The sequence below is a fragment of the Puma concolor genome, chromosome D1 (genome assembly GCF_028749965.1).
Source record: "Puma concolor isolate L17-30 chromosome D1, mPumCon1.1.hap2, whole genome shotgun sequence".
NCBI classification, from domain to species: Eukaryota; Metazoa; Chordata; class Mammalia; order Carnivora; family Felidae; genus Puma; species Puma concolor.
The window spans coordinates 71,580,369-71,596,223 of NC_141676.1; the positions used below are offsets into that span (position 1 = coordinate 71,580,369).

The window sequence follows — 15,855 nt, forward strand, 5'->3', positions numbered from 1 at the left end:
GAGAGAGAGAGACAGAGCATGAGCATGGGAGGGGCAAAGAGAGAGGGAGACACAGAATTGAAATAGGCTCCAGGCTCTGAGCTGTCACCACAGAACTGGATGTGGTACTTCAACTCATGAACCACAAAATTGTGACCTGAGCTGAAGCTGGACACTTAACGGACTGAGCCACACAGGCGCCCCAGAAAAAAAAATTTTAAATACATCTGTTGATCCTCTAGATCTCATTATCCAGTAGAGTTTTTGTTTTACCAAACTAACTCTGAGATTTTATATTTCCTGAGATCTGGGATGCCTGAAAACATCTACATACAGTGTTATACATGAAATAAATACAGCCAAGAATGAATTTGTTCCATCACAATTTTTAGTCTATGTATTTTTAAATGCAAACCATTTGTGTGTGTGTGTGTGTGTGTGTGTGTGTGTGTGTGGTTTGCATTTAAAAAATAAGAATCTTACATCAAATATTTTCCAAACTGGTTCTGCTAGCCTATTATTCTGTTTAATTCAATAGCCCCATCTTTTTTGGTATCACGGAGTTTAGTCCGAAGATTTTCCACATTCAGAATTAAAAAATTATATTGAACCAATTTTGTTCATTTGGATTTTTAGGATATACGTGAAATGAGAATAACAGGAGAGAAAATGGGAGACTTGAGAAGAAGGAACAAAAAGTACAGCTTAGTTCTGAGCCACCAACAGTGAGTTATGGAACTTGTATCCAGTTTACAGTGTGACATTCCATAAGGAGTTTAGGCCTTGACTTCTTGACTCTTCTGACAGAACATTTGAAAACACTTTGTATGTTTTCAAGCAGAAACAAAGGCTTATAATGGGAACTGGTTCAAGAGGAATGAATGTGGTTTTGGCAATACTGACAGAACTCGCTCTTGGTTAAAATGTGCATCACCCCGGCTGACCTCCAGAACAGCTTCAGTGGCTCGTGCGTGCTGGTCTTGTTCCAGCCTTTTCCAGGCTTCTCTCTGAGCCTGTATCCGTTCTGTGCATTCATCTCAGGATTTGTCTCATTGGCAGCACGCTACCCACCCACGAGGCATGTGGGTTTGTCATGTAGCTAAATGCCCAGGGAGATAGAAATACAAATTCATGTCTACAAGTAGAGGCAGTAGGTCTACTTTGAGTAAATATTCAGTACTATAGGTAGAGTCCTTTCAGTAGAAACTTGTAGATGTGTAAGTATAAAGTGGTGAGACATTTATTGAATTAAGGGAAGGATGAATAGGATCGCTTGAGGTTCAAACTAGGCTGTGCCTTAATTACCCTTAGGGGTACCAAGTTGGCTTCTCATCACTTGTGCTCCCCACAGCAAATCGTAGTCAAAGATCATCCATCACACCATCTCTGAGACTTTAATCCTCTGTATTCTCCTATACTGCAGCAGGTAGGACTTTAGAGTTTACAAAGAAAAAAGTAGCTTTACCCAAAATAGGGATTTCATGATAAAGATAAAGGGCAAATTTAGAAAAATTTTGGTGCTGCTGTGTCTCAAAGAGATTGATGCCAGCAGTAAGAAACTGAATGGTCTGTTTCTTTATCTCTCTTCCTGCTAGCATTTCTGTCTCTCTGTCTCTCTCTTCCAGATGGATGTGCTCTGTTTAAATTATTCAAATCCATATGAAGGGATTACCTTCTCTATAAAGTTGGAATGATAATACATGATGAAGGAAAATATGATTCTGATAATACTGCTGCTGCTGATATGAAGTACCTACTATCTGTGCTTAAAAACAAGGGTTATACCTATCTAATATGATTGTTGTAAATACCAGACAAAATCATACATGGAGAAATTTAGCCGATTTCCTGACCCACAGTGATTTAAAAGTCAAGTATGGTCCCACCACAAAGGGCTTTGTATTCTGTGTCAACAGTGATATTAACTAGCATTCACTAAACACTTACTGTGTGCCGGGCAATTTTTGAATGGCTTTAGGTAAATTATCTTCTCGAATACTCTGAACTGTATGACTTGGGTGCTATCATTATCCCATTTTCCAGATGAGGAAATGAAAATAACGGAAACGTGAGTAAGTAGGTAGTAGAATGTGGAATGGGAGCTCATCAGTCTGACTCAGGAGTCTGTGCTCTTCACCTCTATCTTACACTGACCCTCAGGGTCAATATTAACCCAAAGACAGTGGTGATTTTGTAAAGGTGTTAACCAATGAAATTTTAGAAACAATTTGAGACAGGCTTGGTTTTTATAAAGATCAGTTAGATGATAAAATTGAGAACACTTAAAGATATAAAGGTTAGCTTTCAGCATTGCTAGTAAAATTAAGACTAAAAATAATTCTGTGCAAAGAAATTGGAAATATATGTGACTCAAAATAACCCAGATGATTCTATCCCAGCCTTGATGATTTTAAAGGGTTCAGAACAAGGTTACCCTACATGTTGGCTTTTCAGAGAGCCTTAGTTCTCCCTCTTTTCTCTTGTGAGGCAAAATCTAGCTTAATGGCAGGACTAAGGACTTTTGAATTACTGACAGCATGCTAAGCCTTGAGATAAAACAGCCTCGGATTCATGAAGAGATCAGTCAGATATTCAGCATTTCCAGGATCAGACTGAGCGTGAGCTCCAGAGGGATACATGAGGCGTGAGTTTAAATATCTCTGCAGCACAGGCATGCAAAGCAAAGGAAATATCTATGCGTTGCAAATTCTATGCCCTAACAATTGCAACTCAAAGAAAGCCTAATGGACTCAAAATGTTTCATCTTCATATCTGGTACAGTCCCAATTTCTATTTGTAAATTGATGAAAACCAGATTTCTCTCAGCAATTGGCCTTCATTTCTCAATTTCTCTTCTCTTTCTCTCTCCCTACTACACAGATCCCCACATAAACACATATGTATACATGCATACATATGTAAATACATATACACACATAGGCCTGCATACTTTAGTGATTACTTTTCTTCTGGTATATTGTGTTTAAACAACTTCAGTTCCAGATAACAGGGATATTCTTTTGTTCCTTTTCATTGAACTCAGGATGCTCTTTGGTTCCTTGAGAACCAAAAAAAAATGTATTTATTATGTTTTAAAATAATGTATTTTTATGTTTTAGATTCCCTCAAAGTTGGCTCAGCGTCTGCCTCTATCTGTAATATAAGCAAAAGACTCAGGGCAACAAGAAATAGCTTTTTTATTTCTTATAACCCAGGTCTGTTTCATGATATTTTAGTCCTTCTTTGCTTTTATAGGACATGAGGTCTTGCTATTTCTGGTTACAAAAAGAAAGAAGTCCATCTTTTCCCTCCTTGGCAACCAGCCTATTTTTCAGAGGTGAGGCTGTTGACCTAGATATTCTGCAATGATCTGGTCACTTCCCCTGACTGTACTTCAAGATGTTATTATATGGAATATTACTCCATTATATAACCCATGGATGACCTCTAAATATATCCTAATCCTTCCCATTCCAGAATATCTGTGCAGTTATCAAAGACAATATGATGTTTACATAACAATTATTCTCCACAGATTCACTCAAGACCCAGAAATAAAGCATGAATAAGTAAGGTACTTTATGTGTGTGCATGATGTATGGATCTGTCTGGAAAAGGTAGAGAGCTTTATGACCCACAACAAAGAAACTACAGGGATACTAACATTTTTGTTCTTTATTAGATTTTGTAATCATATTAAGAATAGTTATCCCAGAATCCCAGAGTATCTCTGATTATCATAAAGGCTTCCTTGTAGAAGGTTTCTTCCTTCTTTGCTCTGATTTGCTACTATCTAGCACAACAGAAGGATTATTTTTCCTCCTCATCTATGACATACATGACATGAAGGAGCGCATTTCTTTTTAGAGTTTATTGTATTGATTCTCTCTAAAACAATATCTGGATTTAAGCACAGATGCAACTGAACGATAACTTAAAGATGTATAAATAGTAGATGGGACTACTCATATTATTCAACTAGCAAGTATTTTTTGAGCAGCAATCGTGTGCCAGCAATTATGGTAAGCATGGAAAATGCATCATCTGAGTTCTCCATTTCCTTAGGATAGAGAAAGTGAGAGGACATGCTGCTTCCACTCTACTAATGAGAACGAACTGGTTAATACACAAAACCATTAAAGATTTTTAGTCTCTTAGAGAACTGACGGCATCAGGTAACCTAGTGAACTGAAATGAAAAGGTGACAAGCCTCTCTGATGAGACAGCATACCCTCCTTTGGCAGAGCAGTGAGTGGAGGATGTTGCTATAGATGTGGGTAAAAAGAAAGTAGATGGAATTTTAATTAATTTTCAAAGGCTGAGGCACAAAGATCTCTGCATCCCTTCACCAACTCTTTTCTTGAGCCTTCCCTGAGTGCTCACAAAAAACACTGGGGACAGAGGACATAAAAGGGACTCTCTCTGGGGTGCAAGATATATGGCTGTCTAGGTGATGGCGAAGAAAGGTACCTGGGAGGAGCCATCTGCATCCCAGGCACGAATCGTGGGAGACCACAGACATCACTGAAGGAAGGGCAGGAATGCTATAAGAGATGACTCTTCCTGAGAAGCAGGCATGGGGCCCGCCAATTGTGCAGGAGAACCGCAAGAGGCCTGCCAGCACTCCATGCCTCTTAGTAATTATGAGAAAGCATCACTGTCATCAGGAATTTGAGGACTGCAGTACATAGAGGATAATGAAACAGGGTGGGTATAGAGCAGATGGGACAAATGGAAATTGAACACCAAGATGGTGGACTCAAATACAGCCATTTCAGTAACTATACTAAGTACAAATGGATTCAATACAGGAGCAAAATTCAAGGATTGCCAGGCAGGATTAAAACACACACACACAACAACAACAACAACAACAACAACAACAACAACAACAACAACAACTAATACTGTCTACAAGTAACACATAAAAACACAAACAAGTTGAATGAAAAAGAAATAAAGTAATATATCTTTGAACACTAACTGTAAGAAAGATGGTGCAACTTGTGATTCAAAAAGTTGCCCACAGGGGCACCTGGGTGGCTCAGTCAGTTAAGCGTTCAACTCTTGATTTCAGTTCAGGTCATGATCTCACGGTTCATGGGTTTGAGCCCTGCATCCAGCTCTTTGCTGATAGCATAGAGCCTGCTTTGGATTCATTCTCTCTCTCTCTCTCTCTCCCACTCATGTATATAATCTCTCTCTCTCATTCTCTCAAAATAAATAAACTTAAAAAAAGTTCCCCGCATAACACCTTTCTACAGGAGTCAAAGAACCTTTCCCTTTTGACATAGCTATATCCTTGAATACAACATACCTCCATTTCTCTGCTCATGCCATACTTTGTCATGCTTTGTATTTTTCACAGCAACATGCCCATGTATTTTTCTGATTGTTTATCATTAACCTAATGCTATAAACAAGCAGAAGTAAGTGCATCAAATTCATCAAAGTTTACAATCTCATTAGGGATTCATGATACAGAAACAGATAATGAGTGTTAAAACATTTGGTAAGAGAGACTCTTAAAGATATCTAGAAAAAGAAATCTGACAAGAATAAAGGTGAGACAGACAAAGCTTTGAAGATAACAACAGCCTCCTAATTGATTTCACTGTTTCCATTCATTCCTCCCTCTCAAGCTGTCCTTAATAGCAGATAAAAATATTATCAAAATAAAGATTTGATTGCATTATTTTCCTGCACAAAATTTTTCTTACCACTGACCCTGTCTTCACCAGCAGGTGCATCCATCTAATATTGTTAAAATCCAATGTATGTGGGGGTAAAACCCAGGCCTAGTGCTACAGCCTTTCTTCCTCCCCAGAACCTTGAATACTCTCCTAGACTGTCTCCCCCTGGTACCCCCTAGAACCTTGGCCCAATTTCCTGGTTCCAGATACCATGCTTACCCATTATTCTGTTGGGTCCTCACATTATTTCTACTTATTTCATCTGGGCACTAACTGGAAATCATTTGCCAAAATGTAGAACCATATTATGTCTCCCATGTGCCTAAGAGACTCCTGCAGCCATGTTCCATCAATTACAGAAGATGTCCCTTTAAATGTCAGTGCTGCCTGGATCACATCACTGGGTTTCCTTGAAGTCCATATATCAGACTGATGCTTCCCTTTATGGCACACCAACCCACCTCTGAGGTCCGAGATTGCTTCACAAGCAAAGATTTATATAACACTGTTCCATTTGCCTCTTCTCTTATTGACTTCTAATCTCCCTTCTCAAAAAATAAATATAAATAAATAAATAAATAAATAAATAAATAAATAAATAAATAATAAAAATAAAAAAGCAAAGGATGACAGAAAGCAATATGTACAGGACTGAATTATTTCAATTATCAAATTGAAAGACAGTGAATTAATGCTATAGGCTTTTAACAGAGAGGGCAAGCTATGTCCTCACCTCAATATAAAGAACCCATTTAGAGGTCTCAAAGCACTAAATGACATGAGGTCATGGGTTAGAGGACAGTGAATTCACAGAGGCAGGAGAACCTGATTAAAGTAAATTTTCTAGGAAAAAGGAATGTGGACACCAACACATATTTATGACACCAAAACATATTTACTTATGGGCACTCGAGTCCATACCTGTTTTACAGTGACAGATCAGTCATGAGTAGGATAATTGTCTTCAAAAGTACTGTAAACTTACTAATGCTAAGGAAGGTATAAATAATTCTCCAAGTCAATATTGGCTGAGAATGGTATATAATTTTCTCTCAGTCATAGTTAAAGGAAGAATTACTAACTTGCTGCTTACTACATGACATTTCAGATAATAAACCTTAAAAATAATTTAGCAAACTAGCAAGAAAACAGGCTCAAGTCTAAAGCTGTGGGTTCAAGGGACGCCTGGGTGGCTCAGTTCATTAAACATCTGGCTATTGATCTGGGCTCAGGTCATGATCTCATGATTCATGACATCGAGCCCCAGTTCAGGCTCTGTGCTGACAGTGGAGCTTGCTGGGGATTCTCTCTCTGCCCCTCCCCTGCTTGTGCATACACGCACACATGCTCTCTCTCTCTCTCTGAAAATAAATAAATATTTAAAAATGAATGAATGAATTAATGAATGAATAAATAAATAAATAAATCTGTGGGTTCAAATACCCACAAGCCAGCCTTTTAGTCTCACTGAATCTCAGTTTTTATATCTGCAAAATGGGCTGTTAAAACCTATCCTATCTCATAGGTTGTTTGGAAGAATAATATAAACATTACATTACCAGGCAAAAAGTAATTATTTTGTTTATTGTTGTGGCCATTTGGACAAGCAAAGCATCTCCTAATCTGGTTAATATAATGTCTTATTTTTGACACACAAACAACCATTAAATGTTTTATATCCTTCTTTAACACAGGAGATTTGAAGATCAGCTTTCGAAGCCAGAGTTTTGGGCAGAGACCAAGATAATTCAGCTGCCAGCCACAAAGTACTACAGCAGATGCCAGAAAACACTACTCATTTTTGAATTGGGGAAAATATCTTTGCCAAACCATGTCTTAAGGGTTTTTATAGTTCTTTCCCACATGTCGCTATGAAAGCATTACTTTTCATATCTCATTTTTGAATGGGGCTGTCAGGATAACAAGTATCAACTGTTTTCTAGGCCTGGGAAATTGATCCAGTTAAACTGAATCTAAGGATGAGGAGTATTTTAGGGATTCCGGTGACTTAGGTCTTGAAGGCATGGATGGCAGCGACTGAAATGAGCATAGGAGTAAGGCCTCCAGTTTATAGGTGGTATACCCCAATCTGTTTCTGCACAGACAGCTCCCAGACAAACATTCCAGGACTGCCTTGGAAGGACATAGCAGTTAGGGAAATATATGAAATATGTGACAACCAATCATGTTATAACTGATTAGAAAATGCCATTGTCACTCTTGGCCATCCCCATCTCATGGTCACATTAGAAAAAGGAGGTTTGTTAAAAGCAGACCACAATGTCTAAATTCCAAGCAGCTAGAACTGAAGAGGTTTGGAGAGGAATTAGAGTTCTGAACTGATGTGTGCAGGCCCCTGCTGCTTCCAGGATCTGCACAGGAACACCCTCCTGCCCTTACACTGCCATCCTGTGCATTAGTGGAGACCCTGAGAGGATGAAATAGTAGAACAAATAGGTCTGAACTTCTTAGGACTGGTGTGAAAATTTAATAAATGAAAATACCTGAAAAGTTATATGTAGGACTGAAACATTTTCCAGGGATTCATCCTTCCAGGAAGATAATATTTTCCAGAACAGTTGATAGAAGTTATTGCAAACAAACACGACTGTTTTGAGCTTACATCCCCCATACTGGAAATAACCATACTAAACCACTTCATCCTATTAGGAAGTTTTGATATCATTTAGGTAGAAAGCTATTCCCTTCACAATATTTGTCATTCAACTTCATGTATCCCTACTGACCAAGAAGATTTTGGTGAGTGTGAATTTGTGTAGCCTGCGTTATAAAAACCACAGGTAGACTAAAGGTGCATTTTCATACTACAGATATAATAGGTATCTAGAAATGAGAACTAGAAGGAGGTCATCAATAATTGGACATTGGGGGTGGGGAAGAAGAATAAGTCCATGATAATACCTGTCATTTCTGATTTTGGAAATGCAGTGAATGGTGGTGCCATTAACTTAAAGGATGGAAATGAGCTTACTTTGGGGATGGGAAAAAGATGATGTACTCAGACTTGTACATTTTCCACTTGATAATGGGACTTGTACTTCTATGTACAAGTGGGAAGTGAGATATCTGGTTTAGAGCTATGGTAGGCATTGTTATGTTGGCCCCAAAAGGCCCCACCTACTGGTATTCAGGGTTTCCCTAACACTCTCTCCTTGAGGAACTTGCTTCTGGCCAGTAGAATATGGAAACATTGAGGAGATATCTCTTCCATGATCGGGTTACAAAGACTGAATCCTATATTCTAGTACACTCTCTCCATTGCTTTTAGAGTTTGCGCAGTTAGATGAAGCAAGCTGTCATACTGCAGAAGCCCACATGAAGTGGCGAAGCACTCAGGGTGCTCTCTGGCCAATAGCCAGCAAAGAATTGAAGACTTTAATCCAAAAACATGCAAGGAACTGGATGCTGACTATAGTTACTATATGAGCCGTCCCCAGCTGAGTCTTCAGATGAGAATGCAGACCATCAGCAGACACCTTGAGTGCAGCTTTGTGAGAAGCCATGAAGCAAAAAACCTAGTGAAACAGAATCCAGATTCCTGACCCACAGCAGTTGTAAGACAATAAATGTGCGCCAGTTTAAGCCATTAGGTTTTGGGTAATTGTTTTGCCATGATAGATAACTAATGCAGGAACTCTGGAGATGGAGACTAGATTTGAGATTCATCAGCACAGAGATGATTTATGCTGACAGTGAAAAGCTCAACAAGAGACAAAGTGTAGTGATGGGGAAAGGAGACACAGAAGCTGGAGGAATTGTAAAATTAAGAGAAAACTGGAGGACCAGGAGCCTAATAAAAAGTGTAAAAACAACAACAACAACAGAGATCTGAAAGCTGGGAATTGCAAGGTTAAGGAAGGTATAACCAAATAGCAAATGCTGAGATAAAGATAGAAAACTGCTTTTAGCAACAAGGTGTGTTTCACTTACTTTGATGTGAACAATTTCAAAGTGACCTGGAAGAAGGCAGATTTCAATAGATTGAGGAGAAAACACAAAGTGAGAAGGGAAAAGAAACCTCTTTGAAGAAGTGTACCTGTTGAGAGAAGGAAAGAAAAATATGATATTTGCAGTAATGTGGAAAGTTGGTGCCTTTTTTTTATGAGGGGAGAGAAACCTGAGCACATCTGCGTGAGGAGGGCTTTTTGGTCATGCAAATTTTGATTACATTTTCTGTTATTTATAACTAAGCTGTTACAACAAAAACAATAAAAGCAATAACATGTTTAGCAATTCATAATATTCCTGCCTTTTTGAAGGTGCTTATATGTCCACTTGCATTTTATGTAGCAAATCAAAGCATTATTTTTCTATATATTCTAAACATTTGTTAACAGTGTATATCAACAACATAGCTATTTTAATATTGTATAATATACTGTCAAGCTTGCAAACTGTAAATGATCTATTTCCTATTTATTGGACCTCTTGGTTGTTTCCAACTTTTCATAGCTGTAAATAACGTGGTGATTAACTGCACAAAGTTGCTCCAAAACAAAAACAGAAAGGGTCCTCCTAAAAGATGTTCTCTGGACGCTTGCCAAAGCAAGCACTCTTCCTGCTAAAGGGCTCTGAGCTGAATTCAATAAAAATTCATGCAAAAACTGCAGGGGCTCTTTCTTTTTTTATTCTTTTATTATCCCAAACTTCACAAGCCCAATAGGTGGGTAGTTCAAATATACAGAAAGAGATCACCGAGCACCCAGATTGATGTTCAGCTGGCAGTGAGCCTAAATGTGAGCCCACCCTGGGTTGATATCTTTCTACTAACACCCAGTATACGAAATATAGCAGAAGGCCTCAATCACCTTCCTAATTTTACTTATTTATTTTTTATATTGGAAGAAATGTTGCTGTCCTTAATACCTTCCATGCCATTGCACTCTAAGTAAAATAATCAACTTCCCTTGGAGGGCCAAGTGTGCTACCAGAAAATATTTTCCATTTGAGCCGATAGCAATTGTTGCAAATCTGCTAAACAAATACTTTCTGTGAATCACTGTCATATTTCTGGCGAGAAGCTTTTTTTTTTTAATGTTTATTTATTTTTGAGACAGAGAGAGACACAGCATGAGCAGGGAAGGGGCAGAGAGAGAGGGAGACACAGAATGTGAAGCAGGCTCCAGGCTCTGAGCTGTCAGCACAGAGCCCGACGCAGGGCTTGAACTCATGAACTGTGAGATCATGACCTGAGCCGAAGTCGGAGGCTTAACCGACTGAGCCACCCAGGTGCCCCTGGCGAGAAGCTTTTTGAGAGGAAAAGCTTTTACTGCTTTTGCGGTGGTCAGCTGAAACTCACCATGTTTAAAATAGAGTATGTCATACCTTTTTCACTGTTCATCTCGTGATTAACCTCTCTGTCTCTGAGATCACCCTTCTATTATTCATCCTGGTTTAAGATGATGAAGGCATCTTCTCACATTGCAGGGCTAGTGCAAGTATGATAGTCACCTACAAAAGACAAGGAAGAAGTAAGTAATGCCTTTACATATAATGTCTCGTTCAATTACTTGTAAAGATGCTGTTTTACAGATACGGAATCGGGGCAGTTAAGTAATGTGCCCTAAATCATAGAGCTCATCCATTTATTTGGGATTAGAACCCAGGTCTCTATATTATCAAAGTACAGCTCTATATTTCATCCCTCAAGACGTCCTTCCTCTGTCTTCCCCAGTGGTGTTGACTTTTCAGGAAAGGGTCCCTATTGCTCTTCCTAAGTCTTTTTTTTAAAGGGCTTACTATACCACCTGGCACAAAATAAGACTTTGATAAATGGTAGCTATTATTATCAATAAAAACAAGTCACTGGGTGCAAAAATAAAGTAGATTTGGCAGTTAGAGTTAAGTTAGAGGAGATAATGGAGAAGAGGTGACTTCTGGCTGACCCTTGAGCGGGACCCAGGCAATTAGAATCTCTTCACCTCCTCCCCTGTCCTTGGGAAATGCAACCTGCCTGTGCCCACAGTGGGAGCTCTTCCAACGGCATAGCCTTGAGTGAGGTGTTGAGGCCATCTACGTGGTGTTTGTGACTTAACCCACATAAGGCCTCTTAAGATTCTGGCAGGCAGGTGTAAAGATCTACTTGCCTTGTGGCCACCACAAGTGGGCAGGCAGCAGCATGGGCTCAAGGGGAGGAGGAAGTAATGGTGCTGCTCTTGTGGATGGCAGGACCACAGATATGGGGAATCCAGGGCTGCACAAGAAGAATTCCTGAAAGCAGACAGAGGGCATCAAAAGAGTCTCTCTGCTGTTGGAAGAACTGTAGTTACTAGGTGGGGTTTTATTGGCAGAGTCCTGCTCGAAAGATGCCAACTAGGTCCCAACCCCAGAGAAACCAAAACAAGGGGCTGGAACCAAAAGAGCCACTAGGCTCCAAGAACGAATGGGGAGCTCAGTGTCCAAACAGTGTCTGACTGAGAGTGGGGTTCCAACTGGAAGCTGAGTTATCCACCTGATACAGGCTCCCAGAACCCCACCTGTCAAGACTTTCCAAAGGTTCCTCCCAGCCAACAGTCGAAAGAAAACTAATGATTATATCTGCACCATGAAATGACTACTTGCAGGGGGGAAAAGCACCTACGCACAAAACTGTACTTTACTATGTTGGGGCTTGTACATCTCCAAGAGCCTGCTGAAATTTTATGCAAAATTTAGAAGAGTGCATGCTTTTTTATGGGGAAGGAATCCATAATTTTTACCAGTCTCAAAAGGGCCCACGATCCACAACCTCACAAGGACAAAGGATCAATGCTTTAAACAAATGCTCTTTTTTAAGCAAAACTACTACAATCTACCTCTTTTCTTGGTCAAATGTTTGATGAGTTGAGATGATATGTTCACCTTCTATGGCAGAATTTTCTCAAACATGGGCTTCCAATTATCATTCTATCTTCCCATTTGCTCCCCTCCTTTTTCAAAATATGGATTCACCAATTTATGGTCCACTAATGACCCCCGTTCTTACTACATGGCTAAGTGTTTAACAAGTCTAAAATCTTTCTAAAATCATATCCATGGGTTCCTATAGGGTGGAGGGTATTGTATGTCATCCTGAAGCTGAGGGAAGTGCCTGATCTTCTCCCCTTGCTTCAATCTTCCCCACTGCCTGGGCCTGGCAGGTCTTTTACTCCCCCTCTTGGTTCTTCACAGCTTAGCTCAAGTTTCATATACTCTCTGGAAGCTTCTGGGATAACTTGAGCCTGTGGAATTCTCCCCATTCTCCAAAGTCTATACCACCATTAATTGCTGGGATGTGGGGAAATAGGTTCTACTTACATAAATGGGTTAGAAAAAAGCTTAGGGTGGAAAGCCGCCACCATGGGGCGAAAGCGCTGAGGTTAGGTAGTGAGATATTGTAATAGGATCACAAGTAACTTGTTATATCACCTGCAGGAAATTACTTTCCATCTGGTGACAATGTACCTTGATCACAAACTCCACTTGTCACGCCCCCCACCCCCCAGGATCCTTTGCTTCTTACTCACACAAGTTAATGATTACTATCTGACTACTTTCTCCATACTCACATGTGTAAGATCTTGTTGTCTTCACGCTACCCACACGGGTAATATCTTGTGAGCTCAATAAATACAGAGACGAAATGCCCGTTTGGGGCCCCTGTCTCCTCTCGGACATGAGCGTCTCTTGCATTCAATTCTGCGTCCACTCTCTTGTTGCACAAGAGAGAACTCCAGACTCATAGTCAATGACACTGGAAAAGATGTGCCAGTCAGTCTTCATGTTGTAGAGCAGGCTTTCTCAACCATGGCACTACTGACATTTTGAGCTGGATAATATCTCCTTGTGGACTGTGTCCCCTCTCCCAGTATGATGACCCCAGTGTCTACTAACATTTCCAAATGTCTCCTGAGGGACAAAAATCACCTCTGGTTGAGAACTGCTGTTGAAGCATGATCCCCATGTATCAGCCAATGTGCTAGACTGTACAGACTTTATTCATGGTCATACCCTATTTTGCTACCTTCATCTTCCTTTACTTTTGTTCACTCATTTAGCCTTAAGTTATTTTACTGCACCTTTAACTTTACAAAGCACTTTAAACCTTTTGTTGTTTTGTTTTACAGGGCAGGTAGTATAAAAACAAATACCCATTGCTTCTTTTAAACTTTGCCACACATAGCCCATGGAAGTAAATATTAGCATTGCCTTTTAAACAAACACTAAAGACTAGAGATCTCTGTTCAATAACTGAACTAAGGACTAAATAACAAGCATTAGAGAAGCAAAGACTCAGTCCATATTTTCAGAGCACAAAGCTATTTTGTCTCCATAGACTAATTCTTGTTACTGTTCAGCTGTATTTTAGCTTGCAGAACTGGGAGCTCGGAGCCTGGAGCCTGCTTCGGATTCTGTGTCTCCCTCTCTCTCTGCCCCTCCCCCACTCATGCTCTGTCAAAAATAAACATTAAAAAAATTTAAAAAGCATTCGAAGGGGCACCTGGGTGGCTCCGTCGGTTAAACGTCCGACTTCAGCTCAGGTCATCATCTTGTTCGTGGGTTTGAGTCCCACATCGGGCTCTGTGCTGACAGCTTGGAGCCTGGAGACTTCTTCGGATTTTGTTCCCATCTGCCCCTCCCCTGCTCTCTCTCTCTCTCTCTCTCAAAAATAAATAAACATTTAAAAAGCATTTGAAGAAAGGCAATCTCAATAAATGGACTTCTGAAAGGAAAAAGGACATCAACAAAGACATGTGTTGCATTTTCTGTCCAAAGGCCAGTTTCTCTCCTCCGATTTTGGTTGGCTGTCATGATGAGAACATTGTGTAGCACAACCAGAATGTCTGCTGAGGTTTCAACTGTTTTACAGTCCAGGCAATTTCACACTTTCAATCACAACTGCAGTTCAACGAGGTCAATGTTTTATAGCTAATGAAACTAAGGTCCGGTGTCTAACTGACACTACCAATATTCAGTTTCAAGTCCATGCAATTTCCATCGAAGCAGAAGACTCTGATATGTCTAAAGCTTTCCAATTGTGGTCAGGAAGTTTCCACTTTAGAGCAAAAATAAATCTTTATTACACTTAAGAAATATAAATATCACTATATTTAGAGGACAACTGTTAAATTAAGGCTTCTAAACTACCACATGCGGATTGAAGCTTAGAGTACTTGCCCCAGAGAGATAAGATTTCTGAAAGCTGGAAAGTAACTTAGAAATTATTTTACAGAACATGGTGAGTTTATTGGTCTCACAACAGATTCCTTTCTCCTTTTTTAAATTTTTTTTTTTTTTTAACGTTTATTTATTTTTTTGGGACAGAGAGAGACAGAGCATGAACGGGGGAGGGGCAGAGAGAGAGGGAGACACAGAATCAGAAACAGGCTCCAGGCTCTGAGCCATCAGCCCAGAGCCCGACGCGGGGCTCAAACTCACGGACCGTGAGATCGTGACCTGGCTGAAGTCGGACGCTTAACCGACTGCGCCACCCAGGCGCCCCCTTTCTCCTTTTTTAATTGAGAAGCAGCAGGAACAGTAGAAAGCCCTGAACATAGTGGAATCCAGATTTATCTTTATTAACTAGAACCCCAGGTATGCTATTTCACCTCTGCTGGCCTGTTTTTACTTTAATGAGAGGTGGACCAGGTGACCTTCCAGCACTAACGTTTTGTGACTATCATGCTTACCTTATCCTTACAGGAAAACCCCAAATAAGAAAATCAACGTATTACACCCATAGATTAACCTTAGTCATTTTTACTTCAGAATTGCAGTGACTTTTCTCTCAGCCGTAGCTTCCAAATGATGGTCTCTCACCCTGTTCCACAGAGGGAGTAGCAGAGGCAACAGTGCAGTCAAGGATGTAAAAACCTCTACACCAAAAAAATCTAAATTATCTCAAGTTTTTGAAGGTTTTTGTTTCTTTGTGCCAGTGTGCCTCTGTAGATTCTGTTCTGCCTTAAAATTAAAAAAAAAAATCTTGGGGCATCTAGGTGGCTCAGTCGGTTAAGTGTCCAACTTCAGCTCAGGTCATGATCTCATGGTTCCGGAGTTTGAGCCTCATGTTGAGCTCTGTGCTGTCAGTGCAGAGCCTGCTTCTGACCCTGTCCCCCCCTCTCTGCCCCTCCCCTGCTTGCGCTGTCTCAAAAATAAACATTAAAAAAAAAAAAAAAGAAAAAATCTCATAAGCCCCTCCTCCACT

At 40.0% G+C, this 15,855-nt stretch overlaps 1 protein-coding gene across 1 annotated transcript in view; it reads right to left on the reverse strand.

Annotated features, from left to right (window-relative positions):
- Positions 1-11,143, reverse strand: part of RAB38 (RAB38, member RAS oncogene family) — a 126,983-nt gene extending 115,840 nt beyond the window's left edge. The window contains exon 1 of the mRNA XM_025928358.2: positions 11,019-11,143. The gene's annotated coding sequence lies outside the window, so the exon portion shown is untranslated. The remainder of the gene's footprint in view (positions 1-11,018) is intronic.
- Between the last annotated feature and the right edge of the window lie 4,712 nt (positions 11,144-15,855).